The sequence below is a fragment of the Danio rerio genome, chromosome 18 (assembly GCF_049306965.1).
Source record: "Danio rerio strain Tuebingen ecotype United States chromosome 18, GRCz12tu, whole genome shotgun sequence".
NCBI classification, from domain to species: domain Eukaryota; kingdom Metazoa; phylum Chordata; class Actinopteri; order Cypriniformes; family Danionidae; genus Danio; species Danio rerio.
This window is the reverse complement of record NC_133193.1, coordinates 45597375-45612783: the sequence shown is the minus strand read 5'-3', so window position 1 is coordinate 45612783 and position 15409 is coordinate 45597375. Positions and strand designations below refer to the sequence as shown.

The 15409-nt window shown below is 38.9% G+C and overlaps 1 long non-coding RNA gene across 1 annotated transcript in view; it reads left to right on the top strand.

Moving 5' to 3' along the window:
* LOC141378774 (uncharacterized) overlaps positions 1-13482 on the top strand; it is a 90271-nt gene extending 76789 nt beyond the window's left edge. The window contains exons 2-3 of the long non-coding RNA XR_012394109.1: positions 1014-1150; positions 12092-13482. This is a non-coding gene — a long non-coding RNA (uncharacterized lncRNA). The remainder of the gene's footprint in view (positions 1-1013; positions 1151-12091) is intronic.
* The last annotated feature ends 1927 nt before the right edge of the window (positions 13483-15409 follow it).

The window sequence follows — 15409 nt, the reverse complement described above, 5'->3', positions numbered from 1 at the left end:
TTATCACCCTTGGTGATGAGCAGAACTTTTTTGCTAACAGATTAATCATTTTCATCATTTTGGACACCCTTGTTTGTCATTGACCCTAGTAGTACACGTTCACTTTTAAATGTAATACAATCCGTCATTTAGTTCAAACGGTTGCCTTATTGTAGGGTGCAATACCCATAGCAATGTAGAACCCCAAGGCAAAGAACAAAGAGAGAATAGATCAGTCGACTTCAAAGCGAGTGACTTCCTCCGTTTTGAGGTCAGAAGATGGTTCATCATCCTTTGTAGTGGAACGCAATTGGAGGTAGGTCAATATGCAGCAAGACCGCGCTGCTCGCCGGATGCTACAGAGCTTCACATCACGACTGTGATTACATGCCTACTCAAACGCCTCCTCCTTCAGCTTGGAGTAGAGCGAGCGATGGAATCCAGGTGTTCACACCACCTGTGCGGTTTTTGCGAGCACCTGCGGCATTGAAGATACTCAGCGTTCTTCTGTACCCATTTCATTTTCTCCGGCATCGCTGGCACGGCAGTAAAGTCAGTTGGGAGCCTTAAGAAAAAAAAAGTTTGCAATTTGTTTCTGCCCAGCAGGCGTGGTAAATACAGCCCCCCCTCAGGGATGTCACACAGATGATTTTCCACACCACATTGTATGGGTCCCATGGGCTGCCATATCACCCTTTTCACAGAATGCCCACAGCTCTGCGATAAGGCCGCTCCTGATGGGACTAATGCATAGCCGACAAGCCGCCCCTGCACTGCAGGTGATGAGAAATCAAATTTGAACAGCAGACTGCACTCATAATAGCTACAATCAGACAAACAGGTGACTACGGCTGTGAAAAAGACGGGTCTTTCACTGCAATCTTCATGCTAGCTTCTGTTTGCACATGGTGATGAAAACGGATAATTATCCCTTTCGGTTACTAAAATGCACCTGCTTTTGCTTCCATTTATAAAGGTGCTTAACGATATGCTGTTGCTGTGAAAGTTTTTTTTTTTTTTCTCCTTTTTCACAGGGCTTCTCATTTAAAACAGGAAACATCGCAAACATCGCTTATCCAACAAGCCAGAAATTCCACAAGGAGTTGAATTTCGTTTCGCTTTGGGACGTATCAGGACACACAATCACAGCTCTGCAGCTCTCCCTGTCCAGGTGAGAGTTTATCCATGTAAACAGTTTTTGATAAATGGCCTCGATTTCGCGACCGAGCGACAAGCCGGTGGAAAGTGACCATGTCATCTCCTTCAATTAAAGTTGTTCCTTGGGTTCTGTGGACTTTATCTAAGGTTCAGTCTGAGCTTGTACATGCTGTCAGGATAAATTAGAGCCGCTGACCAGAGAAGCATGTGGCAGCACTTAGGACACTTTTCAAGCTGGCTGCAACCAGGCCGCAAGGGATTTAACCTGCAAATCAGTGGGCAGAGATCAGATCAGACTGAAACAAAGGCACCGAGAGGCACAGATTTTTTGCTCCATAGGGGATCCTTCATAAATACATCATTCCTTGTTATTTGATGCAATTGAAAGCTGGAGAATATTAAAAGAGCTCAAGGAGCTGTAGTTATGCTTTTAAAGGTTTTATTTGGAATTGCACACTTAATAATGTGAAGTGTATGATACATTTATAAACCATAAATCCATTGCAGGTTCAGATTTGCATAAATTGGTTTAGGCAACATAGTTTATTATCATCACCAGATTTATTAATTTAGCAAATGCTTGATTTTCATTTGTAAAATTGACTTTGAGGAATATAATATTATACTACTACATCTCATATTTTATGTGTGATATTAACTAAATAGCTTCATGGTAATGATAATATGACATAAAATTGTATATATATATATATATATATATATATATATATATATATATATATATATATATATATATGGTCACCGGCCACTATATTAGGTACACCTTCAGAACTGCTTTAATCCTCCATGGTACTGGACAATTCCTCAGAGAATCAGGTCCATATTGACATAATAGCATCATGCAAGTGCTGCAGATTTGTCAGCCACAAATCTCCCGTTCCACCACATCCCATTTGAGTACAGTGAATTCATTTTCATGTTCAAGTAACCAGTGTAAGATGATTCGTGGTTTATGACATGGCATGTTGTCCTGCTGAAAGTAGCCATCAAAACATGGATACACTGTGGTCATAAAGGGATGGACATGGTCAGCAACAATACTCAGGTAGGCTGTGGCAATGACATTATGCTCAATTGGTACTAATGGGACCAAAGGGTGCCAGGAAAATATCTCACACACTATTACACCACCACCAGCAGCCTGAACCATTGATGCTTTCATGCATTTATGTTTTTAACTCCAAATTCTGACCCCTACCTTCCCAATGTTGCAGCACAAATCGAGACTCAACAGACCAGGCAACGTTTTTTTATTCTTGAATCTTCTAATCAATTTTCATGCGAACTGTAGCCTCAGTTTCCTGTTCTTAGCTGACAGGAGTGGCACCCGGTGTGATCCTCTGTTGCTGTGGCCAACCTGCCTCAAGGTTCGACATGTTGTGCAATCAGAGATGCACTTCTGCATACTTCAGTTGTAACAAGGGGTTATTTGAGTTACTGTTGTCTTTCTATGAGCTGCAATCAATCTGGCCATTCCCTCTGACATCAAAAAGGTATTTGCGCCCACAGAAATGATGCTCACTGGCACAGAGTAAACCCTAGAGATGGTTGTGAGTGAAAATCCCAGTAGATCAGCAGTTTCTGAAATACTCAGTCCAGCCTGTCTGGCACCAATATAAATATATATATATATATATATATATATATATATATATATATATATATATATATATATATATATATATATATATATATATATATATATATATATATATATATATATATATATATATATATTTATATATATATATATATATATATATATATATATATATATATATATATATATATATATATATATATATATTTATATATATATATATATATATATATATATATATATATATATATATATATATATATATATATATATATATAGCAGGTCTTAAATGGAATTAGAGCATATTAGATGAAGTAAAGTCATTATCCTAAGCTTAGTTATTGACATAAAACATTTTAATATGAATATTTTAATATAATATATATTTGAGACTGACTGTATTTTTATAGACACAGCCAACACACTGAACAGCTGAGGGAGGGAAAGGTCAAAACTTCCAGATCAAGATAAGAAGAGTGTTTTTCATCAAATAGTTGGGTTACGGGTGTCCTGATGATAATGTGCAAGAATCTGTACTATTCACAGCTGCCATGCACACAACTCCTGTGTGATTAGTGCATTTAAAATGCCAATATTCTCTCAGGAAATGGAGACCAAGACAAAGTGGTTCAGCTAGCAGGTCAACAGACAACACGGTGGGAAGAAATGAGGTTCAAACCATTAAATGAATCATTCATGCTGTCTGACTGATGTATTTAGAAGTGGAGTTCTCAGTGAAAGTACCCCCCACCCTCTCCGACCAGGTTCGTTTGCTTGTAGAGGGAAAAAAATATGTAGATCAAGTAACTGTCTGAATCCTCAATGTGCAAATGTCAGTATTCACCCCCTGTTGGCAGTTGAAATGCATGTTCACAAAACACTTTTGATTGTACTCATTGCACGAGAAATATGTTCTTCTTTTGAAAATAGACATCAATAGAATAAAACTGATGCATTGAGTAATGATTGTTGGTGTTGTGAGTCACAAAGCAGGGGTGCTGATGCCAGTATAAATACCGTAAAATGAACCACTAGTTGCTAGGTAACCAACCATACCATAATTAGACAAAACAGAGCAACATATCAATTGACAATTGGGGTTGTCACATTATGCTTAAAAAGGGTCTAATATATGTTTACAAATGGCACTGCTATATATATAATTCTAATCAGCCAGTCATATGGGAGCAACTCAATGAATTTAGGCAAGTAGACATGGTCAAGTCGATCTGCTTTAGTTCAAATCAAGCATCAGAATGGGAAGAAAGGTGATTTAAGTGAATTTGCATGTGGCATATTTGGTGGTGCCAGACGGGCTGGTCTAAGTATTTCAGAAACTGCTGATCTAAAGAGATTTTTAAGCACAACCAGCTCTTGGGTTTGCAGAAAATGGTCTGAAAAAGAGAAAATATCCAGCGAGTGGCAGTTCTTTGGGCACAAATGCCTGTTTGATGCCAAAGGTCAGAGGAGAATGAACAGACTAGTTTAAGCTGATAGAAAGGCAACAGTAACTAATAACCAATCACCGGCCACTTTATTAGGTACACCTGTCCATTGCTTGGTAATGCGAATTTCTAATACGCCAATCACATGGCAGCAATTCAATGCATTTAGGTGTGTAGACATGATCAAGATGATCTGCTGCTGTTCAAACCGAACATCAGAATGGGGAAGGAAGGTGATTTAAGTGACTTTGAACGTGACATGGTTGTTGGTGCCAGACGGGCTGGTCTGAGCATTTCAGAAACTGCTGATCTCTTGGGATTTGCACACGCAATCATCTCTAGGGTTTACAGAGAATGCTTCGAAAAAGAGAAAATATCAAGTGAGCGGCGCAAATGACTAGTTGATGCCAGAGGTCAGACGAGAATGGCCAGATTGGTTCCAGCTGATAGAAAGACAACAGTATCTCAAATAACCACTTGTTAAAACTGAGGTATGCAGAAGAGCATCTCTGAACGTTGAATCTTGAAGCGGATGGGCTGCTGTAGCAGAAGACCACACCAGGTGCCACTCCTGTAAGCTAAGAACAGGAAACTGAGGCTACAAATTGCACAGGCTCACCAAAATTGTACAATAGAAGATTAGAAAAAAAGTGTCCTAGTCTGATGAGTCCTGATTTCTTGTCTCGATTTCGTTTGAGGCTTAGTATCTTGTTGAATCTAAGCCATGAAGGATTAACGTAGTTCTGAAGACAAAAGAGGGTCCAACTCAGCACTAGTAAGGTGTACCCAATAAAGTGGCCGGTGATATATATATATATATATATATATATATATATATATATATATATATATATATATATATATATATATATATATACATACTAAGGCATACAAGTCTTGATAGCTAGGGTATATAAAGTAAGGCATTTGTTAAAAATAACACTTCTAACCATCCAGGCTGCATAAGTACAGTGGCAGTTTTCTACAAATGTGTTAGGCTGATAATTCTCACCTCACATGTAACATGTAGAGTGCATAGAAGGCTAGCCAGTAAGTGCTGTGGTCAGTCTTACACTCTTAATCTAAAGAGGTGCATTACTGTAGCAACAGATGGTTTGATCTGCGCCTAAACCTCATTCACCTGATCTCAAGAGGCACACTAGAGTTTACTGCAGTCTTTAGCATCCTTATTAGCAGGTCTGCATCCCATTCTGAAGACACTGGTTCAAATCCAACTTAGATCATTACAAGAACTGGAACATGGTTGTGCAACCCTGAGGGGAGAAAGGCTTAGGCAAGTGAGTGTAATGGAGGCTAGCTAGTTCGAGCTGTACAAGTAAACCTCACTCCCTTGGCCTCGGGAGACACACTAGTGACTGACATCAGAAGCCTTTAGAGTGGCCTTTTTTCTGTGGCTCTTAGTGCCCTTGTTAAAGGTTATGAATTCTGTGTCAAGAACGCTTGTTTGAAACACGCAAGACCCGGATGGGAAGTGGAGTGAGTGCAGACTAGCTAGTAAGAGCTGAACATAAATTTTACTCCTCGTATCTGAAGATACTCATATACAACAGATTCTTAGAGTAATGTGAAACATTTTTTTTTTTTTTTTAATGTTAGCATCAGTATGTTCATCTAGCAGATAGTGTGTTCCAAAGCAGTCACAAAATGTGCATTCACAAGATATAAACATTTGAATCTTTAGATTTGACACTTCCAGTCAACTCATACTTCAGTTTTTCATCTTCTGACCAGTCAAATGCGCTCTGGTATTTGGTACATCCTTCTTCAAGAAAATAATAATAATAATAATAATAATAATAATAATAATAATAATAATAATAAACATTAGTTAAATTGTTGATCTGAACTCCTTATTTGACTCTTTGACATGTGTGCAGCTTCTCTCTACAGCAAGCCATGTGCACACACACACACATACAAAGGCCCGATCCCAATTCTACTCCTTATCCCTTCCCCTTACCTTCCCTTCCCCTTTCAGGAGTTTGGTCCTGAAAAATCTCAGTTTCCAGGGGTACCTAGCCCTTCCCCTTAGCCCTACACCTTCGAGCTAAAGAGAACTGGAACACCCCTACCCCTTCACGTGAGCGCACAAAACAAGGGGAAGGTGTGTCCCAATTCTCTTTAGCTTGAAGCCGTAGGGCTAAGGGAAAGGCTAGATAACCCTTGAAATCAAGATTTTTCAGGACCACACTCGAAATCTAGGGGTACAAAAATTCCCAGATTACCTCCCCATTCCGGAAGTGTGGTCCTAAAAAATGTCTGTTTACAGGGGTATCTAGCCCTTCCACTTAGTCCTACGCCTTCAAGCTAAAGAGAATTGGGGCACCCCTACCCCTTCATTTGAACGCACAAAATGAGGGGTAGGGGTGTCCTAATTCTCTTTAACTTAAAGGCATAGGGCTAAGGGAAAGGCTAGATAAGTCTTGAAACCAAAGTTTTTCAGAACCACACTCAAAGTCAAGGGGTACAACAAATTTTAAGAATATCCTCCCCTTCCCCTTACCTTATCTTACCTTACCATACCTTCCCCTTTCAGGAGTGTGGTCCTAAAAAAAATCTCTGTTTCCAGGTGTATTTAGCCCTTCCCCTTAGTTCTACGCCTTCGAGCTAAAGAGAATTTGGACACCCCTAACCCTTTATGTGAACGCACAAAACGAGGGGTAGAGGTATCCTGATTCTCTTTAGCTTGAAGGCATAGGGCTAAGGGAAAGGTTAGATAACTCTTAAAACTGATGTTTTTCAGGATCACACTTGAAACCAAGAGGTACAAAATTAAACGTCAGGTGTCAGGAGATGCATGAATTACTTTTTTTTTTTTTTTTTTTTGTCATTTTTACAAAGTTTTACAACAAACAAGCATATGTTTTAACACATTCATAATGGCATTTGTGTTTCACCGTTGTGCTAAAAAAAATAATAAAATAAAAAAAACACTAAAACAAAAACACCAAATTTTGCTAACTGTAATGCCTAATAATAACCCCTGTATAGCTGTCCCTCAACATACATTACTCAATATCACATCTGACACTCGATGACATTTGAGTACCCTGTTAGAAAAGTCTAATGGCTGGGAGTTAGCTTTTTACATTGTTTGGTATGATGTTAATGTTATCATGTGTTTAAATAGATGAATATGGCCACGATGTAAATAAAATAAATAAATAAATTGGAATTGGGCCAAACTCAGCATACAGGACACAAGCAGATTGAAAATGAAATCTTGTACATAGTGTCTTTTTATTTGGTAAAAAAAAGTATTAAATAAGGATATAAACCATCTAAATATGATTTTCTTGGGACAAATGAAGTCTGCTTTCATGTTAATGTCAAGTGAATTACCATGCAGGTACAGTCTGCTTCAGCCTAGAATGAATCATGTCTAAAAATCGTATCCAACCCATTTGTATTACATAGAAACGCAGAAACTGCAAGTCAGACTTGCAAGTCAGTATTGCTCTTATAGACTGTGGCTGTCATGAGCCTGATTAGCCTGAGAAAAGGCTATTGGCTATTGGAAAAGGGTGCTACTTAATTTCCTCGTCTTCCTTTTTCAGTTGAGATTACGTCAAACATCGAACCAAAACTGACATTTCAAAGCACTTTACAAGACCTTTATGGACATGGACTTTAGTGTCCTGGAAAGCATCTCTATTTTCCCATGCTGAATACTTTCCTAGCTTCCCAGAGGGTTTACTTTTGACTGGAATACATCACATTCATTTGAACTGTCACTAAAATAATGTTGATGAGTTAAAAATAGAATTGGTATTGATTGGTAACCTTTGTAAACATATAATGGACCATGAAGTTACATTATTAAAACATCCTAAGGCACAGAAGAAACTTCTCACTTCAGAAGTTGTCCGCGCACTATGTAAAAATGTGTTGGCGTACTTGAGTATGTTAGACTAATAGAGAGAAGAAGCAGGAAATGTAGGTTTAGTTGTGTGAGGGTTGGTCCTCTAGTGTCCGTTTAGCCGTGAGACTCTCATCTGACTGTTCTCCTCGAACAAGACAGGGAAAGAAAAAGGGAGAGGAGGCGATATTGATTTATAGCCTCCCACAATGCATATCTCTCATTCATCACTGTGTCCATGTGCACTGAGCCATCGCACAATAGCTGGAAGTCCACACATAACCACAACATATACAAGTCTACAAGGTCTAACACACACAAGTCCATCGAATGCACTAAATAGTATGTAGACAGTTAGGGCCAGATTTACTAAAAGGGGCAATTGACACCACATTCACGTATATGTACCAATGGGAAAAGAAAGTTCTTTGGGTGATCTACTGACAATGCACAAATTAAAGAACACAGACACAGCAGCTCATTTCCATAATGACCAACACAATCTACCAAGAGCAGCACAAATTAAAATATTGCAGCTCGGTAATCGATATATTCAGATAACATCGTCTTCTGGCGTGCCAATTAAATGAACACGAGGTAGGGATGGCGATGTTAAATAATGTACTAGAAAATAACTTTTGGAGGCAGCGTGCAACATAATAAATCTCTCCACTCAGAGAAAGAGCTGTCCCTTTCAAACAATAAAAAAGACATTCTTGCAAAGGCTGCTACTTGTAAGATCTGCCCAGAGTCATTACCCAGGCCATGGCTCATAGACTACATTCACTCAAGAGGCCTCTTGTCATTATCGGCCACTAATTTTATTTGCTTGTTAATTTATTTCCATTAGCGTTGTTGTATCGTTCATAATCACATGCTAATGACTGAGGTATTAAGTCTTGTTAGCAGAACTGATGACGGCCAGTCTGTTGGGGGTCACCGTGCACATTTGTGTCACATACATTCATTGTTTTACCTTTTAGTCTGTAAGCCCTTGCAATTACACTCACCGGCCACTTTATTAGGTACACCTGTCCAATTGCTTGTTAATGCGAATTTCTAATCAACCAATCACATGGCAGCAATTCAATGTATTTTTGCATGTAGACATGATTAAGACGATCTGCTGCTGTTTAAACCAATCATCAGAATGGGGAAGAAAGGTGATTTAAGTGACTTTGAACGTAACATGGTTGTTGGTGCTAGACTGGCTGGTCTGAGCATTTCAGAAACTGCTGATTTCTTGGGATTTGCACGCGCAATCATCTCTAGGGTTTACAGAGAATGGTTCGAAAAAGAGAAAATATCCAGTGAGTGGCGCAAATGACTAGTTGATGCCAGAGGTCAGACGAGAATGGCCAGACTGGTTCCAGCTGATAGAAAGACAACAGTATCTCAAATAACCACTCGTTACAACTGAGGTATGCAGAAGAGCATCTCTGAACGTTGAATCTTGAGGCGGATGGGCTGCTTTAGCAGAAGACCACACCAGGTGCTACTCCTGTCAGCTAAGAACACCAAACTGAGGCTACAATTCACACAGGCTCACCAAAATTGGACAATAGAAGATTGGAAAAATGTTGCCTGGTCTGATGAGTTTCGATTTCTGCTGCAACATTCCAATGGTAAGGTAATTTGGCAGGTTGTGGTGTAATGGTGTGGGGGATCATTTTTTGGCACACTTTGGGCCCATTAGTACCCTTTGAGCATTCTGTCAACGCCACAGCCTACCTGAGTATTGTTGCTGACCATGCCCATCCTATTATAACCATAGTGTATCAATCTTCTGATTGCTACTTCCAGCAGGATAACGAGCCAAGCGCGAATCATCCTAAACTGGTTTCTTGAACATGACAATGAGTTCACTGTACTCAAATGGCCTCCACAGTCACCAGAACTCAAACCAATAGAGCACATTTGGGATGTGGTGGAAAAGGAAATATTGTCGAATCTATGCCAGTATTAAGTATTAAGCCAGTTCTGAAGGCAAAAGGGGGTCTAGCTTGGTACTAGTAAGGTGTACCTTATAAAGTGGCCAGTGAGTGTAAGTCTCACGTTTTTTTTGTTTGTTTTTTTTTGCTTAAGGTGATGAGATGATTGATCGTGTCATGGTTAATGACTGTCACACTGACTAGCACCTAGCCTCCCTGTCACAAATGGTTTTTAATAATTTAATGGTAGTATTTTATCTACACCAAGTTCACAGCAGCATTTTTCCGAAGGGATTTTTCATTCTGTCAAATTTTAATGACCTCCTTCAAAGGGCTGTATGGCTTTATTGCAGTTTTACTGCAGCCGAGATTTTAGGAAACAATTTGTGTCTTGTTGATGCACTATAATGCTGATTTCCAGGGCTGGCTGGTGCTGATGTGGATGCTGATGAATGCACATACAAAAGTGAGAACTAAAGGAGGTGGAGCGGGGTGAAATGTGAGAAGGCACAGCAGGTACACGGGAAACTTGAAAATTGACAGGTTCTTTTTAAACAAAAAGTGGTGTCAGAGATAGCAGGTGTTAGGCCTGGTGCCTTTGTATTTTGACATCTTTAAAGGTAGTGTCTAAACAGATGGCAGCTTTGACTTGGATGCAACATGCAGCTGTAACTGTAGAAACTTTGAAAGAGTTTCTTGATATCTAAAATATTTCTCTCAAAGAAACTTATATATTTAAAAGTCATTGCTGCAATGTGGGTCTTGAGCTGTTGTGTCAATGCCAAATCAAAATATATAGTCTGACTGCAGGACTGCTGCAGAGGAGTTTCTTTCTTTCTTTCTTTCTTTCTTTCTTTCTTCTTACAGCTGAGGTACTTACTGTATGTAATGCAATCCGCATAATCTCTGACCCCTTGTATGTTCTCATGAGGCATGTTCCAAGAATTCTGGTATATAGGTTTTGGTGGGAAGCAACATTTAAATAAAAAATTTGGTTAATCAATCGTTTGTTTGTTTGTTTGTTTGTTTGTTTGTTTGTTTGTTTGTTTGTTTGTTTGTTTGTTTGTTTGTTTGTTTGTTTGTTTGTTTGTTTGTTCGTTCGTTCGTTCGTTCGTTCGTTCGTTCGTTCGTTCGTTCGTTCGTTCGTTCGTTCGTTCGTTCGTTCGTTCGTTCGTTCGTTCGTTCGTTCGTTCGTTCGTTCGTTCGTTCGTTCGTTCGTTCGTTCGTTCGTTCGTTCGTTCGTTCGTTCGTTCGTTCGTTCGTTCGTTCGTTTTCCTTCGTCGTAGTCTTTTATTCATCAGGGGTCACCACAGCAGAATAAACCACTGACTATTCCGTCATATGTATTACACAGTGGATGCCCTTCCAGCCACAAACCAGTACTGGAAAGCACCCATACACTCTCACATTTGCACACACGCACACACGCACACACGCATATACTAGGTCTAATTTAATGTTATTTAATTCACTTGTACCGCATGTCTTTGGACTGTGGAGGAAATTGGAGCACCCAGAGGAAACCCAAAGACATGGAAAACATGCAAACTACACACAGACATTTTAACTGGTCTGGCCAGGACTCAATCTAGTGACCTTCTTGCTGTGAGGCCACAGTGCTAACCACTGAGCCACCGTGGTGCAAATCTTTAAGATTCATTAATGCACAGTCAGTCTTTAAGGTCAAGGTCAGGAACAAGAATACATTTTGATTTCAACATATTTTGCATGGCAATAAAATAGTTTAGAAAATGTGCTAAAAATTAAATGAATATAGAAATTAGAAAGAAAGAACAGAACACTAAATAGTGAATAGTGTCTTTTATCATGGTATTTGTTGTTACTTAGGCAAATTTTTAACAATTTCTCACATGAAATTAGAAATAATTGCAGATACACAGCAAGCATTCTTATAAAATATATTCAAATAATATTTGTTTACTTAAAATCCCTCAAGATATTGTTAGGGTGCATTAATTAGGGAAACCAGGACCCGGAACACTTCCAAAAATGACATTGCAAGAAGAATGGCATCTACAACACTAATGTTAATTTGTCTACTTTCCGTTGTCCTAAGGTTCTTGTAGCCACTTGGACCTGTTTTGTTTCCAGCCAAGGTGGTTGACCTGCACAGAAGACAAACTCAGCACAGCCCCACAGGGTCAAAGAGAACATCAATGAGTCAAGCTCCCTTGAGATCCTCTCGGCCACCTTGAACCCTCACATTAGAGCCGCACCTTTACCACGATGGACGCTAAAGACATCATCCACGGCTTTCCAGACTGCAGCTATGCCTCTTATCCATTTGGCCAGAGGTGAACTTATCCCTTCGACTGAGCCTGGGTTGTCCCAAGTTTTTTTTAGGTGTTTTGGTTTCTTCCCATTGTCCATATCTGGCCTGCTTTGTTGTGATCAGACAAATAGTTTTCAAATCAAACTAAAAGGTTAGTGTGACTTCACCAAGTAGGAAATGAGATAGTAACATCTTTGTTGATCCTGGACCAACAATTAGGTGTGGATTACATTTTTGAACACAGATGATGTTCCAGGCACAACATATATCTTAATCCAGAATTGCGTCCTATTTGGCAAATCACACCCACCCTAACTAGAACTAGTTAGTGTGATTTCACCAAGTAGGTCATGTTCTTGGAAGTATGCTGGTCGTGAAAAAAACATTCCAATTAGCCAGTCAGATTTAAATGATATGTTTACAGTGTATGTTAAGTTTGGGGTTACAGTATCCTACTTGGCAATATCACACCCACCAACTAGAACGATACCAGTGAAATGCTACCCTTCTGCTGCCTGACTGGTATATTGAATATATTTTCTTGTTTAACTTGGATCATTTGCCTGTTCATCCTTGTAAAGTACCTTTAACACACTTTATTTATTTATTTATTTGTTTATTTATTTATTTGTTTGTTTTGGTCCCTATACATTGCCTGTACATGGCCTGCTTAGTTGTGATAAGTGAAGCTGTCATTTATTAAATCATTCTTCAACAGCACCCTTAATATCAAACCGAAACAAATAGTTTTTGAATCTAACTAGAAGGTTAGTGGGATTTCACCAAGTAGGACATGAGGTCGTAACATCTATGTTGATCCTGGGTCAACAATTAGGTATGGGTTACATTTTTTAAACACAGATGATGTTCCTGGCTCAACATATATCTTAATCCAGAATTACCTCCTTATTGGCAAATCACACCCACCCTAACTAGAACTAGTTAGTGTGATTTCACCAAGTAGTTCATGTTCTTGGGTCCAAAGTATGTTGGTCCTGAAGCAACATTCCATTTAGCCAGTCAGATTTAAAGGATATGCTTACAGTTTATGGTAAAATTGGGGTTACAGTATCCTACTTGGCAAAATCACACCCAACAACTAGAACAATACCAGTGAAATACTACTCTACTGCTGCCTGACTGGTATATTACATATATTTTCTTGTTTAACTTGGATCATTTACCTGTTCATCCTTGTAAAGTACCTTTAAAACACTTTATTTATTTATTTATTTGTTTGTTTGTTTGTTTGTTTGTTTGTTTGTTTGTTTGTTTGTTTTGGTCCCTTACCCTTGCCTGTACGTGGCCTGCTTAGTTGTGATCAGTGAAGCTGCCATTTAGTAGATCATTCTACAACAGCACCCTTAATATCAAACCGAAACAAATAGTTTTTGAATCTAACAAGAAGGTTAGTGTGATTTCACCAAGTAGGACACGAGATAGTAACATCTTTGTTGATCCTGGAACAACAATTAGGTATGGGTTACAATTGACATCCCAGGATCAACATTAATGCTGATCCAGGATTGCATCCTATACTTGGCAAAATCACACCCACCCTAACTAGAACTAGTTAGTGTGATTTCACCAATTATGATATGTACCTGGATCCAAATATATGTTGGTCCTGAAAAAACATTCCAATTAGCCAATCAGATTTAAAGGATACGTTTACATTTTGTGTTACGTCAGGGGTTACAGGTAATTTGCTTCTACATGATCGTTATCCAACTATTAATCCACCTTGTTGGGATTAATGCACAGTTAAGGTTAGAGTTAGGAATTAATTAGGTATAGATTATATATTGAACAAGAATGAATTCAAGGATGAAGGTAGATGTTAATCCAGAATTGCATCCTACTTGGCAAAATCACACCCCACAACTAGAATTGTACCAGTGAAATACAACTCTTCTACTGCCTGACTGATATATTGAATATATCCCCTTGTCTGACTTTTATTATCTGCCTGTTCATCCTTGTAAAGTGGCTTTGACACAATCTACACCGTATACAATGCTGCAGAAGTGACTTGACATCTTTATAAGCATAACATTCAAATGTAATTTGTTTTAGGAGTGTAGAATATGTTGTTGCTGATATTGTTTTTATTTATAGGATGATAAGTTAATCGTCTAATGTAACTGTATACACTTCTCTGCAGTTGGATACATTCTTTGCATTGCATGTTGGCATTCGTATCAATTGATCTGATTTGTGTATCTTGCTTAATATTTGTTCTTCACATTTAATTTATTCTCTAGGAAGCAAAGTAATCTAGCAAGTATCAACAACCTTGGAGCTTTTTTTTTATACCTTTATGAGGAACATCCGTTTTTCTATTTCGAAAGTTAACAGAATTTTTAGTGTCAAAACATTACAGTTGCACTGTATTCCCAGCTAGACAGCTTATTACAGGCTGGCGTGAGTTTAGGGCAGAAGTTGCTATACTGGGATGCTCAAAGCAATGTTTGGAAACTTCCGCAGAGAAGTCAGCCTACATATAGTTGTCTCTGCACATTAAACTGGGCTAGAAGAGATAGAAAGAGATATTTTAAAGTAAAAAAAGCATGTCACCTTAGTATGAACTTAGTTAAGAAGCATCCTTGGTGCTTCCATCTACTTTGAAGGTTCATTTCAGAGAAAAGGGGCATCACGGCCTAGTGCACATTACTAGATAAAACAGACCTGATTGAAATGGTTGAAAGGCTATCATCTGAGAGGCTGCCAGCGGAGAAAAACAGCACCGTAGACAAATAAATCTGATGAATTCAGTGCTACTGTCAGGTGCCTTGGGTCAAATTTACCACCCCAACTACCAGGTCAAGGACATCACAAGAAATTATTTCAAGCCACAACACCCCACACAACACACTGAAATTTGTTATTATCGTTGCTTCCATCTTCCCCTTTGGGAACCTAAAAAAAAATAATGAGTGGAACACGGTGTAAATGGTGTATCCTGAGAGACGGTGCCGAAATGAGATGCTGTGCACACATCTTCTGCGTCTGAGGCATCAGTGGTCATTCTCTCCTCCAGCACTGTGGATTCATTACGTCTCTGCTCTGGGGCCCCCGTGATTGAACCATCCCACCATTTCT